Here is a 16,742-nt window from a genome sequence, read left to right as displayed (position 1 = left end):
TTGCTTCCATTCAAAGGGCCAGGAAATTGATTTAGAAAAAAAATAAATTTGAGGGATTCCCAAATAGTGGCAAGGTGGAATAACTAAGAGAAAGATGAAGGTACGGACGGATCTTATTCCCAGTCATCAATGGTGGTAAATGGTCCGAAGAAACCCCCAAGGCAGAGCTCATCTGGAGTCTCCATTGCCCAGGAACTTCTGAAGATTCCCAGAGACCACAGGATGAAAGGTTGGCATCCAGGGCTTTCCACTTTGAGTTCCTTTCCAGCCTCTCATCTCACTGTGTCTTCTTTTCCTTGGGCATCCTGTGCCCCTGTCCTTGGGTCCTGAATACTGTGCCCTGACCACACTTGGAAGCACATCGGCCTTTGCTTTCACTGTTACCTCTGTCCGGATGTCTATAGTCCCATCTTTGCTTTGCAAAGCCCAGTTTAAATTCCGCTTCCTCTGCAAAACCTTACAGATCTCCCCCTTTCACTAAAATGAGTTCTCCGTCCTCCATGTTGACTTAACCATTTCTTTGTCAATGATTGTGGCACATATTGCATTGTATTAAGATTAGCAGTGGCCAGGCACAATGGCTCACGCCTATAATCCCAGCACTTTGGGAGGCCGAGGCGGGTGGATCACCTGAGGTCAGAGTTTGAGACCAGCCTGACCAACATGCAGAGACCCCGTCTCTACAAAAACAAAAACAAACAAACAAACAAAATACAAAATTAGCTGGGCATGGTGGCGCATGCCTGTAATCCCAGCTACTCCAGACTGAGGCAGGAGAATCGCTTGAACCCGGGAGGCAGAGGCTGCGGTGAGCCAAGATCGTGCCATTGCACTCCAGACTGGGCCACAAGGGCAAAACGCTGTCTCCAAAAAAAAAAAAAAAAAAAAAAAAAGAGATTAGCAGTGTATCTCCTTAACTAATATGTCAATGTATTAAAGACAAGGGCCATGACATATGTACTTTTGCAGGATTCGCCATACTTAGAATAATACTGTAATGGAACTCTTGTATTTAATTGAATTCTTAAAACCTTGTAAAGATATACATTGTGGACCAGTCGTCAAATGCTTCTGTTCTTTGTGCAAAGGGAATCTGTTGGCTGCTGAGATTCCAAAGGCTATGTCTGTCACAGCACCAAAAGCATCTGGACCCATTCAGCCACTTTCAGATGCTTCCAAACTTCCTGCTGTTTGTCATCGGCTAAACACATGGAACAAACCAGGTGAATGGCTGATCTTTTTCATATTCATAGAATCATTAGATTTTAGAGCCAGAAGGAACCTCAGGGAACTAAATTCATAGAGGAGAGAATTTTAAACCTGAACCATCAAGTGACTTCTTCAAAGCGAGAGAGTTGGTTAACGCCCCAGGTGTGTGGACTTAGCTTAGCCGACAATACCTCCACACGCTCCTGTCTGCCAGACCTTCTTGGCATGGCCGTGGGTTCCACTTAAGGCATCAGGGATCAGCTGGTGCTTTCTGCCCATGTCTGGCTTGCTTTCTATATGTAAACACCGTCATCCAACAACAATTCGTTCACCACTCTATGCTAAACACTGATATCATTGGGATAGAATTAAAAACAAAAGTGGACTGGGAGTTGAGCTCAGGGGAACTGGGAGCAAAGCTAACAATTCATTAGCCATCGCTGAGGACACGGCAGCTGCTGAATTCAGTCAAGTTCAGACCCTTAAAAAGAGTGGAAAAAAGAAAGCACATGCCTCCCAGCGCCTGGGCACTGCATCGCCGGGCCAGCTGGGCGCAGCACTGTTGCAAAAAGATCTCTTCGTTTTCAGAAATCTGAGCCTCCGACCTTGCAGACAGGGAGGGGAATGTGGCTGCAACTTTACTGCATTTGGCGTTACGTTTTACTTCTGCCTGCAGTTGTATCAGACACAGCTCCTGTGTGGAGTCCATGAGGATCTGAGGAAAGAACCAGCCCTCCAAGCTGACATAGGAGCAAGCTGTCTCAAGAAAGATGTGCGTGCGTGTGTGTGCATGCGTGTGTGTGTGTGTGTAAGGCTTGCATCTGAGGCTGACAGGCTTTTTAAGAGGAACTCTTGGTTTCTGTGTAAATGTGTGCCTCTTCTGCCCAGAGTTAGCCTGTTAAGGGAATAAAGCTCAATTCAGGTTTCCGAGTTGGAAGCCTGATTAATCTCTCTGCCAGTTACATATGGAAATAAATTAGTAAATGGTCCATCTGGGACTAAACTACTGCAGAGATGATAAATTATTGCCATTGTATATGTCGGTGTTGCCGAAGACTGAGTTGTGTTCACCAGGAGCTGCTAAAAGATAACTGGATGCTCTATCGTGGTTAGAGGAATAAAAAAAATTTTTTTTAAATTACAAGTAAAAGATTTACCTTGAAATGCTTCTTGGGAGAATGGTTTGGTTGATGCCAAGTTTGTTCCTCAGAACTGCTGTATCTGCACATATTTAAAAGGAGAATCTCAAGGGCATCGAAACATGTTGCTTTTATATTTTCAAAGGCCGATAGGATAACAAGTGTTAATTAGTAGCCAAATGCCTCGATGAGGAGGATAATTCTATACCTTTATATAGTATGGTACTTCATAATTTTCCCGGCAACTTCATTTCTATTTTCTTATTGAAATTTCCAAGAAGGTGGGGTAGGTCGGTGCCTCTTTTTCTTGATAGATGAAAAACGGAGGTTGAGGGGGTTTAGTGCCTTGTCCATAATGACTCAGAAAGTTGAGTGGGAAAGCTGGCATGGGTAAGCAGAGACTGCCAATTCTGAATCCAGCTTCATTTCAATCCGAGCCTTGGTGTGACATGAAAAACATTTTCAGTACCCCCTTGTTCACCTACCAACATCAGGAAATGAAACCTATTTGTGTCCATTTTCTAGAAGCAAAGCCATACCCACTTGATCATGAAAAGTATTTTTTCCTCTAATTGGAGGTGTATTAATTTAACTTTTTTGGTGATTAAGTCATGCCCGTCTCAACTTGAATGACAGTATTTTTTTAAAGCTAAAACCAGAGATGTTCTCAGGAGCTGTCGAGGTGTGGTAACATTTTGCCCCTTTGCAGAATGGTCCGAGGCGACTGTGACTTCCAGATTCTTGTATCTACTTTAAAATTTTGTGTGTGCATTCTTCCTCCTGGACAAACCTTCTGCTGTTAATCCGTGAAGCAGTTGCAGTTCTTCCCTCTAGAAAATGCACTGCCAAAAGTATAGAAAAGTAAACTGGATGTAGATTTGTTTTTGTTTTTTTTTTGAGATGGGGCAGTGGTACGATCCTGGCTCACTGTGGCCTTGACCTCCAAGATCAGATACGCCTCCCTCTTCAGCCTCCTAGGTGGCTGGGACTACAGGCATGCACCACCACACCTATTTTTTTGTTTTGTTTTGTATTTTTTGTAGAGATGGGGTTTTGCCCTGTTGCCCAGGCTGGTTTTGAACTCCTGAGCTCAAGCGATGTGCCCACCTCCGCCTCCCAGAAGTGCTGGGATTACAGGTGTGAGTCGCCATGCCTAGCCCAGACATCAATTGAACATAAGCCACTGGTGCCTGCTGGGTGGCCTTTACTTGAAAAAGAGGAGCCCCCAGTCTGATCAACATGGCGAAACCCTGTCTGTACTAAAAATACAAAAATTAGCCCAGGGTGGTGTTGGGCGCCTGTGATCCCAGCTACTGGGGAGGCTGAGGCAGGAGACTCACTTGAACCTGGGAGGCAGAGGTTACAGTGAGCTGAGATTGTGCCATTGCACTCTAGTCTGGGCAACAGAGGGAGACTGTCTCAAAAAGAAAAAACAGAAGAAGAGCCCCTCGCTCTTACCTGTCTGCACTTGGAAGTAACCTTGTCTCACTCAGATCACCTTCAACTTTCTCGTGTATCAGCCAGACCTGGTTACCTCATGCCCCCGAATAGCCCTCACACTTTCCAACCTCTGGGCCTTTGCTTCGGTTGCTGTCTGGTTTTTGTTGTTAAAATCCTGTCCTGATCTCAAGGCCATTATTATTGTCTTCACGATGCCTGCCTTTCGTGGCATCCCCCACTCCTCACCCCAAACGGAAACAAATATCTCCTTTGTCTTGACACTCTCCAGCCGTTAGAAGAAATAACACGGTCTGCCAGTACTTGAGTTGCTTGTGTATGTGTCTTATTTTCCATAGTGGACAATACATTTCTCGAGGGCAGGTTCTTTATCGTCTCTGACTCTTCATCCCTCCACGATGCAATCCCTAGCTCTACGCTTTGTCCTTCCAGGAGCTTAAGCACAAAGTAGAATAGGGTGATTTTATTTTACAACAGAATGGCTTTGTATGGGTGGATAAATTAATGATCTAAGGTATATCAGAATCACTTGGAGGGCTTGTTAAAACACAGATTTCTGGGCCCTACTTCTGGATAATGTATTCTGACTCAGTAGGTACTGGGTAGGGGCCAAGAATTTGCATTTCCAACAAACTCTCAGTCAATGTTGATGCTGCTGTTCCAGGACCCACAGTTTGGGAACCGCCGATCTAATTAATATACTCCTAACATTCTCAGACGACAGCGCGTAGGTTAATACCATTCATTTCATTAGAGAGTTCATTGATTTGTTATCCTTGAGGCCCCGGTTAAAAAGATATCTTCTCTCAGAGATTATTATGCGATCTGTCTCATGTACCAGCTTTCCTATTTTGCAAGATTACTGGTTAACCATGGCCTAATAACTTGCAGCCCATTTAGTGAGGAGTAGAGCCAGAGACATTTCATTTTACAATAAAATAGAGTCATCGACTTTGCAGCCTGTGCACTTGGTCTACCCTGGGGATCAAGGCTGGTCTGTGGGGTGGAATGCTGGCCTTGAGTGCTTGTGGGTGCTCTGATGTTTTTCCTTTATGTAGACAAGTGTTTGAGTAGCAGCTGTAGTACATAAAATGATCTCACAAATGTCTCAGTGGCAGTTGTAGCAAAATAAAATAATCTCACATTGAGATGGCATGTATTTTCAAATTTCTGGATCTTCTTATGCCCCATGAGACAGTTTAAAAACACTCCATAGTGAAAGATCCAGTCTTTTAATAACGATCCAAGAAATAAAGAGGTACTGTTACAATTGCTTTTTCACTGAAGTGCGTCATTTTCTAGAGTCAGGCCAGAGATGGCATCCATTGTGGTTGCGAGGGCTCTCTCTGCTGCTTCTGCTTAATTCTGACTTCCTACTGCTCCTCTCCAGCAGCCTCTAGAAGACCAGCGTTCTCGTGATTATGGAGGCCCCTCTGTCCTTTCTGTGACGGGAGCAATGCCGACCTCAGTTTCCCGGACCCATTCCGACTCAGGTAATTACACTGCCTTCCCCAGTTCGCCATGCCTTACGTAGACTGCGCTGAATAAATGAAATGCCAAAGCTATATTTAAATGCAAATGCAAAATTGATTATTTCTCCATCAACTGGTATTCTCTCCCGCCTCCCCCAGTCTTCTTAATGATCAATTTATGCAGCTGATCAGACTTGACAATGTGGTCAATCCAATTTAGGCATTAAGATGATTAAAAACATTGAATCACATCTTTATTTAAAATTCTGGTGTAAGTCGTAGAAATACAAAGCCACAGGAAGATTGCTGGGAATTTTCACATAGAAATTAGCTTCCATTTATTTTTGTTGCCACAATCTCATGTTTTACTTTAATTGTATTAATCTTTCTAATGTTGCACTTTTAGTTGCGTTCAGTAAGTATTGAGAATCTGTTGTGTGTTCTTGGGACAGGTGGGGATGGAGAAGTAGAAGACTGGCTCCTCTCCTCAGGGAGCCCACAGTTTAGGCAAAGTTGACTCACTCATAAGAAAATGGCAGATGGTGCTAAGCTTAGGGCCAGAGCTGTGAACTAGTGGTAGTTCCTTGGTTCAGGGAATGGAGAAGCTTTGAGGATTGGGACTGAAATAATTAGAGAAGAATTCATGGACCAGGGAGGGCCTCAGTTGGGCTTTGTTGCTGTGGATCATTTGGCCAGGCAGAAGGAAGAGGCGTGGCATTGAGCCTTGAGGGGAAGACAGGAATGAACCCACCGTGAGCCCAGGCAGTGAGGGCCTGACTGCCTCAATCAGAAGGTCTAGAGGACCCAGATCCTCTGGCCCACCTAGAACCAGACTCCCCGTCAGGGGTCCCTTAAGGATCCTGGAGTGGAGCCCGTTGGGGAAACTCTACCTTCCCTTTGCAGAGGGGCTTTGGCTGGCAGTGTCCTGCTGGGGACAGTGGTTTCTGTTGCCCCCACCCTGGCTTGGCCACTGCTTTGCTGATCTTTTCTGCTTCTCTGGGCCTGTCCACACCCTGCCTCTGCCTGTCTACCTGATTATTTACTCTTCTTTCACACACCTGCCACCCTCCCCTCTGAGCTCTGCCTGGCCTTTGGGGCTTGTCAGGGCCCTGGGATGAGCTCTGTGAGGTCAATACCTGGTGATTCACAAGGGGTGATTCTGAGAAGTGGAGCTGCAGGGGAGGAAGCATAAGTTAAGAACACGCATTTATAAAGTAAGGCTGGGAGCGCATCCAGAGGGTTCTGAAAGCCAGAATTCAGGGAGGGTCTCAAGGGGGAGGGCTGGGGCTACAGTCAGGGATGGCAGCTAAGTGCCCTGATTAATTTGGGCATGATGCAGTGGATCCTGTCCACCCCTCACTCTTCCCCAGGGCTGCCCTTTGTTTAGCTGGTGGAAGCAGTGGTGGCTTTCACTGCCCTGGACCTTTTTTTTTTTTTTTTTTTTTTTTGAGACAGAGTCTTGCTCTGTCGCCTAGGCTGGAGTGTAGTGGCACCATCTCTGCTCACTGCAACCTCCGCTTCCCAGGTTCAGGCTGTTCTCCTACCTCAGCCTCCTGAGTAGCTGGGGCTACAGACGTCCGCCACCACGCCCGGCTAATTTTTGTATTTTTAGTAGAGATGGGGTTTCACCATATTGGCCAGGCTGGTCTCAAACTCCTGACCTCAAGTGATCTGCCTGCCTTGGCCTCCCAAGGCACATTGTCCAAAGTGCTGGGATTACAGGCATGAGCCACTGCACCTGGCCTGTCCTGGGTCTTAAAGGTGCTACTGAGAGTTGCCAGCTGAGAACCCCATCGCTGCCAGTTGGGCCCTGCCTGGCCACGCACCATCTGCCTTCCTGGACACAGGTGTGCAGAAGCTTGGGCCTTCTGGAGTCAGAGCCTGGGATCACCAGCCACCAGGAAGTGGAAGAACTAGAATCGCAGTATTTGTGTTCTCCTCCCACTGCAGAACTTGCCTAATAGATTGTTGCCACCCCTCCTAAGACCAGACCAGGAGTTGGTAAACCACAGGCGGCCCAGGGGCCAAGTTACTGCCTGCCGCCTGTCTGTGCACTGCCAATGTACTAAGAATGGTTTTCACATTTTTCAGTGGTTGGGAAAAATTAAAAGAATAAAATTTTGTGCTTCATGAAATGTATATGGAATGCAAATTTCAGTGTCCCTAAATAAAATCTTATTGAAACAGAGCCATGTTTGTTCATTTCTGGATTATCTGTGGCAGTTGTTGCCCTTACAATGGCAGAGTTAAATAAGTGCAATGGAAACCATGAAATATTTACCCTATGGTCTTTTATGGAAAAAGCTTGCCAACTCCTGGCCTAGCCAATTGTGTGACATAAGTGTTTGCAAAATTTGATGCGTGGAGCTTTCTCCCCATTAAGAAAATAGGTTGAAAGGATGAGTAGAATTAGAATAGGAAAGAGCGGAAGGGAGGGATTTTCTGGAGTGAGATAGCGAATTGGTCACACTCTAGTTGGATATTTCCATTCATCTTTTTAACTTAAAATAAAACCTAGATGCAACATGAGGCCATTTCGTCTTAGGGTTGTCTGTAAGATGAGGCATCCAGACTTCTTGGATTAACCTAAATGTTGGAATAAATCAGCACCAAATTAAAACAAACCTTGCATTTTGGAACTTTTTTCTTTTTACTTGGCTCTGGGTGTGAACGATTTTATTTTAAACCAAATAAATATTTTGTTTTAAATCAAGTAAGCCTTGAAGGCTTACCATGAGTAAGCTATGGCATTTAATCTTGGCAATGCTTTTTCCCAATCTGGTAGGATTTTATGATACTGTTGAATGAAAACTATAGTAAAATATGTGGGTTCTAATCTTACTAACCGGCTGAGCCAGGGCAGGCAGTAGTATATTAGGGTAAAAGGTATACCCTGGCTGGGCGCAGTGGCTCACGCCTGTAATCCCAGCACTTCGGGAGGCTGAGGCGGGCAGATCACCTGAGGTCAGGAGTTCAAGACCAGCCTGGCCAACATGGTGAAACCCTGTCTCTACAAAAATACAAAAGTCAGCTGGGTATGATGGTGGGTGACTGTAATCCCAGCAACTCGGGAAGCTGAGGCAGGAGAATCACTTGAACCCAGGAGGCGGAGGTTGCAGTGAGCTGAGATCGCGCTATTGCACTCCAACCTGGGTGACAGAGCGAGACTCCGTCTTAAAAAGAAGTACATCCCACATCTCAGGGGCTTAGTACAACAAAAACTTATGTCTCATTTGCCCAGGGATTGGGCCAGTGTAGCTCTCTTGCCTCCAGTATTTTGAGGTCCCAGGCCTCTTCCATCTTGTGATATCTACATGTCAAAACATGGCTTCCTGGCTGCTGCAACATGTGAAGGAAAGGGTTGAGAACGTACACCCATTCTTTTTTTTTGAGACAGAGTCCCACTCTGTCACCTAGGCTAGAGTGCAATGGCGCAATCTCAGCTCTCTGCAACCTCCGCCTCCTGGGTTCAAGCGATTCTCCTGCCTCAGCCCTCCCAAGTAGCTGGGATTACAGTCATGCGCCACCATACCTGGCTAATTTTTGTATTTTTAGTAGAGATGGGGGTTTTGCCACATTAGCTAGGCTGGTCTTGAACTCCTGGCCTCAAGTGATCCACCCATCTTGGTCTCCCAAAGTGCTGGGATTATAGGTGTGAACCATTGCACTGGTTCCATTCTTTTTTTTTTTTTTTTTATACAGGGACTTGCTCTGTTGCCCCAGCTGGAGTGCAGTGGTGTGATCATGGCTCACTGTAGCCTTGAACTCCTGGGCTCAAAGGATCCACCCAGCTGAACCTCCTGCGTAGCTGGGATTACAGACATGTGCCACCATGCCCAGCTAATTTTTTAATTTTTTTAGTAGATACAGGGTTTCACCATGTTGGCCAGGCTCGTCTTGAACTCCTGGCCTCAAGTGATCCATCTGCCTCAGCCTCCCAAAGTGTTGGGATTATAGGTGTGAGCCACCATGCCCAGCTCCATTCATTTTTTTAGACAGGGTTTTGCTCTGTTGCTCCAGCTGGAGTGCAATGGCGTGATCATGGCTCACTGCAGCCTTGAACTCCTGGGCTCAAGGAATTCTCCATCTGAGCTTCCTGAGTAGCTGGGACTACAGGCATGCTACAGAATAGTTTTTAAAATTTTGTATAGAGATGAGGTCTTGCTATGTTGTTCAGGCTGGTCTCAAACTTCTGGGCTTAAGCAATCCTCCCACTTTGGCTTCCCAAAGTGCTGGGATTGCCGGTGTGAGCCAGCGTGCCCGGTTGCACACACACTCTTAAGTGCTTAAGACTAGAGGTGACAGGCCATTGGTCAGGACTAGTTACATGACCCTGCCTCTCTGGCAGGAGGCCAGGAAGTACGGAGGAGGTCATGGGATACTGTCCCCCACTGCTCAGCAACACTGGGTCACTAGGGGAAATTCTGTACTTTTTTTGTTTTTTTTTCTATACTTTGTTTGCTTATTATTAAGGGATAAGTAATTCAGTCCTATATTTTCCCACATTTTAAGAAAAGTTAAGAAAAGTTCAAATAAGGTGTATGAAAGAACTTTAAAAGGAGTAACAAATTGCAAAATGTGTAATATATAATTGTAAGCAAAAAATAAATGTCTTTATTGAGTCTTGAATGGTATGGGCTAGGGGCAGGGTAGTCACACAAGTCCCAGTATGCCTGGGACTGTCCTAGCATACACCAGTTGACCCAATATAATTACCATACAGTCTTCCCTTTCACACCCAGAAATATCCTGGTTTAGATCATAAATGATATGATCGCCCTAGCTTGACTCCACTGATCATCCTTTAAGATTAATGTTAGCTACTGTTTATTGAACCTCTTCTAAGAGTCAGACACTGCTCAGCTTTTTGCTGTGTTGCTTCATTTAATCCCCAAAATAAGACTGCTAGGTATGTAGGCATAATCTCTTCATTTTCAGATGAGGCAACAGAGATGCAGAAAGGTTTGAATTATTCAGTCACACAGGTAGCAAGTGGTTGTGGTTGATTTGGTGTGTTGATTTGAACCCTGGCTATTGGAATCTGTGTTCTTAAGCCCTCCACAGGGCTGCCTCACTCCCTGTTTTTGAGTATTGCACCCTTGACCTCATGGGGCCCCATTTCCCTGACAGTGGCCCTGGAATCTGTTCTCAGACCACATACTGGTAGAAAGTTCCAGCCGTGAGCCAGGAGTCCAGCCCTTTGTGACACCAATGAGAAGACGAGCTGGGAAGTCACTATGTCGTTTTCCAGAGCCAGCAACAGCAGGCCTCACTGACGTGCGTGTCCTGACTTCCCGTCCGGTCCCCTGCCACCACTCCCTACCCTGATGTTGACAAGTGCAGCTTGTTTTAAAACCGGGAGCTGCTTTTTACGTGGAAAAGATTTTATTTTGAAATCTAGGGTGGAGTAAAACTCCAGCCAGTGAAGACTTGCCATGTGCTGTGCAGAGAATCCAAACAGGCCCCTTCCCAACCCAAACAGCCAGGAGAAACTGAGTGCCGGGAGTTTGTTTACACATTTGTTTATTAAAAAAAAAATAAAGCTTAACCACAGTCAAAGACCAGTTTATGTGCAGCATATTATCACATAAAAAGCCATCTACTTAGGAGTCTGTATTGCAGTTCCCCTGGTTCCTGGCCTTCCTAATCAGTGTTCAAAACCAAACCCATGAAATCAAAGGGAATAGCAGCTGAATAATGAACGAAACATGGCACAGTCATCTACTGCATGGCTTGCTTCAAGAAACCCCCCAGAAAATTATACATATGGTTTCTAAACGTACAAAGAAAGCTAAAGGAATTCCATTATGAAAGAAAAATTAGATGGAAATTTCTAATCCTGTCTCATAAACAATATAGGAATAACTTTAAAATATTCTGCTTTAAGCATGCATTTAATTTGTGTTCTGGGAACCAAATAATGTTGCCAAGATAAAACATTCTAATAATGATTTATGTAAATTTATTTGTACAAAGTAATGGTGTAGTTGCCTATAGCAAATTGCTTGGAATATGAAATGACATTTATGAGGTCTTTTTTTCCCCCTCTGAATGAATACAATGGAGAAAATGAGAGACTCCGGAAAGGAAAAAAGAAATCCATGTTCAAAATGGAGTCCGATGCTTCGAGACACAGAGCCAGCTGGCCAGGTTATAGGGTGTAAAAGTCAACACACTTGGTTCAGCATGGTTTCCTGTGATGTTCTCAAACCATTTTTTTTTTTTTTTTTTTTTTTTTGAGATAGAGTTTTGCTCTTCTTGCCCAGGCTGGAGTGCAATGGCATGGTCTCGGCTCACTGCAACCTTCACCTCCCGAGTTGAAGCGATTCTCCTGCCTCAGCCTCTGGAGTAGCTGGGACTACAGGCGCTTGCCACCATGCCTGGCTAATTTTTTGTATTTTTAGTAGAGATGGGGTGTCTGTGTGTTAGCCAGGATGTTCTCGATCTCCTGACCTCGTGATCCGCCCGCCTCTTAGGAGGCTAGAATCCTATATTTTAGTCATCATAAAGTGCTCAGGCGCCTAAGCTTTTTCACAACAGCCAGTGACAAATTCTTTGTTCTTACAGCCCTAGTAGGGCGCTTACAACATAGGATGCAAACAGGCCAAATGTAGTTAAAAATTGGGCAATTAATCTCAGTTCCTTGTTACTTAATACCAAGGAAAGTTATGCTTGAGTCATAAATGGAACCCGAATATGAAAACACAAGACAAAAACTTTCCAAAGGACTGACTCATAGACCTGTTAGGAGTTTACCCATTGGCTGCCCAGTTAGCACCTTTGATAATGGCTCTAGGTGTTCCCCGGAAACAGTTAATTAAATGGAAATCACCATACATGTATCAGAGAGAGCTGCTGGATCCATGCTTTGGCCTTCTAAATGCCTAGTTGAATTTTCTATAACCTGTCCTATTGGAAAAGTCTGATGTTAGCATCTCAGTTGTAGAAGGCATTTAATGTTTTTCAAAAAGTATTTGTACTATCCCACTTGGTTGTTACAGTCATTTCTGTGAGGTAGGTAAGAGTTCGTATTCTAAATACAGAGAAACTAAGGACCACAGAGATCACAGAGAAAGACATCTGCAGAAAGGGAGGACAGCTTCACACCAGCGTTCATCCCACCGCCATCTCCGACTACAGCTCTGGGATTCTGGAGAGCTTGCTTTATTTAAAACAAGTTGAGAGTTTTGGCCCATCATAAGCCATTTTGGAATTGCACTAACTATCCTGAGAGAAATGGGTTTGTCTAATCCAGCAGAATGACTTTGCAACAGGGCCCTTTGCTGCAGTGGTGCCAAGGCCTGGGGGCTGAAGTTAGGGCTCCCGAGAGAGAGGGTATAAAGGCTGAACAGGCTTTAAAATGGAATGAAAACAACACAGGCTTCCAGGAAAGAGGACTGGCCTGGGTTTTCAGCAGCTCCAGTTAAAGTGTGTGTACCTTAAAAGCTGTAGCTTATGGCAGGGTGGGTTTTAATCAAGTGATCCAAGATCTTCAGGCTGAGGCAGTGGATGCCAGGGTGAGGCTGTCAGCCAGTTTCAGCTCCCAGTCCTTCCCCTCAGCTGCGTGATTGGAATGGGATTTCTGAGCAGTGCATTCTGAGAAAATAATGTAAGCTGTCTGAACCTCCATTTCCCCATCTGTAAAATAGGGATAAGGATATTTATCTTGTAGAGGTGTTGCGGTAATTTTTTTTTTTTTTTTTTTTTTGAGTTGGAGTCTCGCTCTCTCACCCAGGCTGGAGAGCAATGACTCAGTCTTGGCTCGCTGCAACCTCCAATTCCCGGGTTCAAGCGATTCTCGTGCCTCAGCCTCCCAGGTAGCTGGGATTACAGGCATGCACCACCACGCCTAGCTAATTTTTGTATTTTTAGTAGAGACAGGGTTTCACCATGTTGGCCAGGCTGTTCTCAAACTCCTGACCTCAAGTGATCTGCCTGCCTCGGCCTGCCGAAGTACTGGGATTATACATGTGAGCCACTGCACTCAGCCAGTGTTGTGGTAATTGAAGAAAATCATTCTTGTAAAGTACTTGGCCCAGTACTTGGAAGATAATAAACACTCATTCTGTGGCAGCTCTTAAAATTACTATTACAGTTGTATTACCCAAGAATGTATGATCCTGACTGATAATTGGAAGTGAGATTAAAATATATATTTTATTTAAGTGAGAATTAATCTAAAAGATTTCTAAACCAGTTGTTTTTGTGTACCAAAAGATGAGATGAATATGAGAATTCATTGTTCATTCCACAAATAGCCCTTGTTTGTATTAGTCCGTTCTTGCACTGCTATAAAGAAACACCTGAGACTGGATAATTTATAAGAAAAGAGATTGAATTGGCTCATAGTTCTGCAGGCTGGATAGGAAGCATAGTGGCATCTGCTTCTGAGGAGGCCTCAGGGAGCTTCCACTCATGGCAGAAGGCAAGGTGGGGGCAGGCACATCACATGGCGAGAATGGGAGCAAGAAGGGAGGGGAGGTGCCACACACTTTCAAACACCTAGACCTTATGTGAACTCAGAGTGAGAACACACTTATTGCCAAGGGGATGGCCCAAGCCACTCATGACGGTTCCTCCCCCATGACCCAGACACCTCCACCAGGCCCCACCTCCAACTTTGGCGATTACATTTCAACATGAGATTTGGGTGGGGACAAATATCCAAACTATATCAGTGTTGAAGGCCTTGTGGAAGCTCTTGGTATAACCTGTGAGGGGTCATGAGGTCAGATCCAGTCTCCTCTCAAGGGATAAAGGACTTTGGTTATTTTGTTTGTTTGTTTGTTTGTTTCTCCCATTGTTCTCATCAACATGATCACAATTGCCATAAAAAATTGACGAAATGCCTATTTACACTTGGCAAATAGGCATCGTGCCGGCTACTTTAATATACATGGTCTTTGTCTTCCAAGAATTCAGAAATTAAGCTGGTCTAAATCCTTACTTGTTGCTGAAAGCGCTGGGTCTGGGCCAGAACCTTCAGGTTGGTTCCCTTCAGGCCAGTCATCCTGGCTGGCTGTGGCGTATTCTCAAGACAAAGGCATGGAAAGTCTTTGCCCCTTGGCTGCTCTGCCCGAGGAAGTAGGCCTTGGCACTCTCTGCAGCTGTGTTCTTGGCTGTTGCAGGTCAGGCCCCCAGGCCGAAAGTGGGAATGCCCTTTTAGTTAGCATTCATTTCCTTTAGAAGCACAGAAACTACTCTCTTATCAAGGGTTGAAGTGAGTCCTGCAGAGAAAGTGTTGATTTGTTTTTTTTAAGTTGGCTTTATAACACCCTAGAAAAGATGTTTCACAGAAATTCTCTGAAGGAAGATAGGAAGATAAGGAAGTGTAAAACATTCTCGAGTGAAAGGAGAAATAAGGAATACTTCTGAGATCGGGGATCCAGTCTGGTCTGTTTCAGTGGTTTCTGGACCTAGGGAGCCTCTGTGTGGGAGGCAGAGGCAATTCCAAGGTGCTGATTCCAAGGTGCTGTGTTTGGGCTTAGTCTAAGGGGGTGGGGGACACAGACACACAGATATGCACAAGTAGGTATTCAAACGTGAGCTTTCCCCCGGTCTAAGGCAAAATGAGAAAAATAAGCTCAAGATAGTGAGTTCAGTATCCTTACTTGGCAAAACAATAAGTTGGCCATGTACGCCTGTCCCCAACACTATTTCTGAAATTCTATTGCTGGGTGAAATCCAGGTCCCAGAGCCTCCTTGCCTGGGGTTCTCTTGCCCCTTCTCCTGGGTGTCATTCTTGCCTCCTTCTCATTCTCCCTCCTGCTGCCTTACTACCATTTCCTGCAGGTCTCAAGACGGTGGCTTATCCTTCTTATTAGAAAGAAGATTAGCACGTGTTAGAGATATAGCAGCAATGAGGAATTTCCTCCTGGTTTAAGGAGTGGGGGGATGGCATTTGAAAAGATAAACAGGCATCGGTCTTTAGCACTCTAGGTCACTCAGGTTTATCTCCTGGTGGAAATGTGGCGGACCCAACCCCCTGCGAAGGCAGAGGGTGACTCTTTTTTTTTTTTTTTTTTTGAGACAGGGTCTTGCTCTGTCACCCAGGCTGGAGTGCAGTGGCCGGATCTCAGCTCACTGCAAGCTCTGCCTCCCGGATTCACGCCATTCTCCTGCCTCAGCCTCCCGAGTAGCTGGGATTACAGGCGCCCGCCACCTCGCCCGGCTAGTTTTTTGTATTTTTTAGTAGAGACGGGGTTTCACCGGGTTAGCCAGGATGGTCTCGATCTCCTGACCTCGTGATCCGCCCGTCTCGGCCTCCCAAAGTGCTGGGATTACAGGCTTGAGCCACCGCGCCTGGTCTGGGGGTGACTCTTAATCACTGTGGAAAATAGGACACTGTGCGGTTCCCCTCTAGTGGATATGTTTATGTGGTTTATGTGTCCATGTTGATTTCTCTCTCACTCTGATATGTGCATATGAACTCCCAAAACGGATATTTGAGCATTAACCAGAGATCAAGTCATTTGAGCCCAAACTCAGCTATGCTCAAAGCTCATAGCTCCCTCAGTGGTGGGGTCAACGTAGTACATGCGAGAGCATTTTCGTTTAATCGGGCAGAATTTGGCTCAGAGGAGCAGTTGGGGGTCCGAGCAGGGGCATCTGCCAGGGGGTCTGAGGAGGAAGGGCTGTTTTGAAGTTGGGATCTCTTGAAGGAGAATGGCATTTGAATTGGCCCAGTCGGTATGACAGATGTATCAGCTCACGGTGAAGGAGGGGACAGGCTTTGGGAAAGGGCATTATTTCACCCCAAAAGTGCAGTCAGATGGCCCCTGAACAGCTGGACTTTTACCTAACACTAGGACTCTAGTACAACAGGTGTGTGTTTGTGACATGCACACATCCGACAGCAAGAAGTTTAAGTCCATTCCTCAGCGTTTATTCCTGCTGGAAGCTGATGAGACTTAATTGCCTTTGCCTACCCCTCCCACGGCACCCCCCACCCCAAATACCACAGGTTATCCTTATCTCAAAGCGATACATAGTTACCCAGGTGAACAAGGGGCAGGAAATTGGTCAGAGCAGCTGCCAAAAGGTCCAAATTACTCATCAGTTCAAGTTTAATAGATTTTCCCTGTGTTGTTGGATCTGGTTTATTGACACACTCTCTCCTGGATGAGTCTTGGATAAACTGGCGGAGAATCGGGTAGTACTAAGTTCTGTTTGAAGACTGTGTGATTCTACAGTATCCCATCGGGACCCTATAAGGTACATGAGGAAATGAATGGCCTGCTGGTTGCTCTTTTATGGAATGGTACAAGGCTGTTCGTAGGGAGTTAGGTGCTTGATAACTATTTTTGTTTAACTTTTAAATTATTACTTTTTTTCTTTGAGATAGGGTCTCACTGTGCTGCCCAGGCTGGAGTGCTGTGGTGCCATCATAGCCCCCTGCAGCCTTGAACTCCTGGGCTCAAGTGATTCCCCCACTTCAGCCTCCCAAGTAGCTGGGGCTACAAGC

General features: G+C 45.4%; 1 protein-coding gene across 3 annotated transcripts in view; it reads left to right on the top strand.

The window, feature by feature from the left end:
* FOXN3 (forkhead box N3) overlaps window positions 1-16,742 on the top strand; it is a 468,588-nt gene that overhangs the window by 129,662 nt on the left and 322,184 nt on the right. The window contains exon 2 of one of the 3 annotated variants that reach the window (XM_025390904.1): window positions 5,197-5,299. The exons of the other annotated variants lie outside the window; for them this stretch is intronic. The gene's annotated coding sequence lies outside the window, so the exon portion shown is untranslated. The remainder of the gene's footprint in view (window positions 1-5,196; window positions 5,300-16,742) is intronic. 3 annotated transcript variants of the gene reach the window in all.

The sequence above is a fragment of the Theropithecus gelada genome, chromosome 7b (genome assembly GCF_003255815.1).
Source record: "Theropithecus gelada isolate Dixy chromosome 7b, Tgel_1.0, whole genome shotgun sequence".
Classification (NCBI taxonomy): domain Eukaryota; kingdom Metazoa; phylum Chordata; class Mammalia; order Primates; family Cercopithecidae; genus Theropithecus; species Theropithecus gelada.
This window is presented reverse-complemented; position numbering and strand designations above follow the sequence as displayed.